Source organism: Carassius carassius, chromosome 9 (assembly GCF_963082965.1).
Source record: "Carassius carassius chromosome 9, fCarCar2.1, whole genome shotgun sequence".
Classification (NCBI taxonomy): domain Eukaryota; kingdom Metazoa; phylum Chordata; class Actinopteri; order Cypriniformes; family Cyprinidae; genus Carassius; species Carassius carassius.
Window position 1 is genome coordinate 1,227,501 of NC_081763.1, and position 2,500 is coordinate 1,230,000.

The following is a 2,500-nucleotide window of genomic DNA, read 5'->3' on the forward strand; positions in this document are numbered from 1 at the left end:
AATCCAAAAGTACTTACCTGGCCCAAACCTGCTTACATTCTGAGATCGGGCATTGACTCTTTTTTTTTTTTTTTGCAAGATTATTGGACAATTAGTGAAAATTTCCAAAAGTACTAACCAGGCCTATTAGATAATTACTGAAAAAATCCAAAAGTACTAACCAGGCCCAAACCTGCTTAGAATCGGAGATCAGTTTAGATCGGGCATAGCCAGGATGGTATGGCCATAAGCGAAGGAGGCTGCAAAGAGAGGGCTATTTAAAGATCAGCCACTATAATCGCCAGTGCTTTATATAAGTAGGGAAGGAAACCCAAAAGCTTACAGCACCTGGTATTCCCAGGCGGTCTCCCATCCAAGTACTAACCAGGCCCAAACCTGCTTAGCTTCCGAGATCAGACAAGATCGGGCATAGGTAGGTTGGTATGGCCATAAGCGAAGGAGGCTGCAAAGAGAGGGCTATTTAAAGATCAGCCACTATAATCGCCAGTGCTTTATATAAGTAGGGAAGGAAACCCAAAAGCTTACAGCACCTGGTATTCCCAAAAATACTAACCAGGCCTATTAGATAATTACTGAAAAAATCCAAAAGTACTAACCTGGCCCAAACCTGCTTACATTCTGAGATCGGGCATTGACTCTTTTTTTTTTTTTTGCAAGATTATTGGACAATTAGTGAAAATATCCTAAAGTACTAACCAGGCATATTAGATAATTACTGAAAAAATCCAAAAGTACTGACCTGGCCCAAAACTGCTTACATTCTGAGATCGGGCATTGACTCTTTTTTTTTTTTTTTGCAAGATTATTGGACAATTAGTGAAAATTTCCTAAAGTACTAACCAGGCCTATTAGATAATTACTGAAAAAATCCAAAAGTACTAACCTGGCCCAAACCTGCTTAGATTTGGAGATCAGTTGAGATCAGGCATAGCCATGATGGTATGGCCATAAGCGAAGGAGGCTGCAAAGAGAGGGCTATTTAAAGATCAGCCACTATAATCGCCAGTGCTTTATATAAGTAGGGAAGGAAACCCAAAAGCTTACAGCACCTGGTATTCCCAAAAGTACTAACCAGGCCTATTAGATAATTACTGAAAAAATCCAAAAGTACTACCCTGGCCCAAACCTGTTTACATTCTGAGATCGGGCATTGACTCTTTTTTTTTTTTTTGCAAGATTATTTGACAATTAGTGAAAATTTCCTAAAGTACTACCAAGGCCTATTAGATAATTATTGAAAAAATCCAAAAGTACTAACCTGGCCCAAACCTGCTTACATTCTGAGATCGGGCATTGACTCTTTTTTTTTTTTTTTTGCAAGATTATTGGACAATTAGTGAACATTTCCAAAAGTACTAACCAGGCCTATTAGATAATTACTGAAAAAATCCAAAAGTACTTACCTGGCCCAAACCTGCTTACATTCTGAGATCGGGCATTGACTCTTTTTTTTTTTTTTGCAAGATTATTGGACAATTAGTGAAAATTTCCAAAAGTACTAACCAGGCCTATTAGATAATTACTGAAAAAATCCAAAAGTACTAACCTGGCCCAAACCTGCTTACATTCTGAGATCGGGCATTGACTCTTTTTTTTTTTTTTTTTGCAAGATTATTGGACAATTAGTGAACATTTCCAAAAGTACTAACCAGGCCTATTAGATAATTACGGAAAAAATCCAAAAGTACTTACCTGGCCCAAACCTGCTTACATTCTGAGATCGGGCATTGAGTCTTTTCTTTTTTTTTTTTCTTTTTTTTTGCAAGATTATTGGACAATTAGTGAAAATTTCCTAAAGTACTAACCAGGCCTATTAGATAATTACTGAAAAAATCCAAAAGTACTAACCTGGCCCAAACCTGCTTAGATTTGGAGATCAGTTGAGATCGGGCATAGCCAGGATGGTATGGCCATAAGCGAAGGAGGCTGCAAAGAGAGGGCTATTTAAAGATCAGCCACTATAATCGCCAGTGCTTTATATAAGTAGGGAAGGAAACCCAAAAGCTTACAGCACCTGGTATTCCCAAAAGTACTAACCAGGCCTATTAGATAATTACTGAAAAAATCCAAAAGTACTACCCTGGCCCAAACCTGCTTACATTCTGAGATCGGGCATTGACTCTATTTTTTTTTTTTGCAAGATTATTTGACAATTAGTGAAAATTTCCTAAAGTACTACCAAGGCCTATTAGATAATTATTGAAAAAATCCAAAAGTACTAACCTGGCCCAAACCTGCTTACATTCTGAGATCGGGCATTGACTCTTTTTTTTTTTTTTTTGCAAGATTATTGGACAATTAGTGAACATTTCCAAAAGTACTAACCAGGCCTATTAGATAATTACTGAAAAAATCCAAAAGTACTTACCTGGCCCAAACCTGCTTACATTCTGAGATCGGGCATTGACTCTTTTTTTTTTTTTTGCAAGATTATTGGACAATTAGTGAACATTTCCAAAAAGTACTAACCAGGCCTATTAGATAATTACTGAAAAAATCC

At 37.2% G+C, this 2,500-nt stretch overlaps 1 non-coding gene across 1 annotated transcript; it reads right to left on the bottom strand.

The window, feature by feature from the left end:
- Positions 1 to 315: 315 nt before the first annotated feature.
- LOC132150527 (5S ribosomal RNA) lies at positions 316 to 434 on the bottom strand. Its single transcript, XR_009435756.1, has one exon. It is a non-coding gene; the product is annotated as a 5S ribosomal RNA (ribosomal RNA).
- Positions 435 to 2,500: the final 2,066 nt, after the last annotated feature.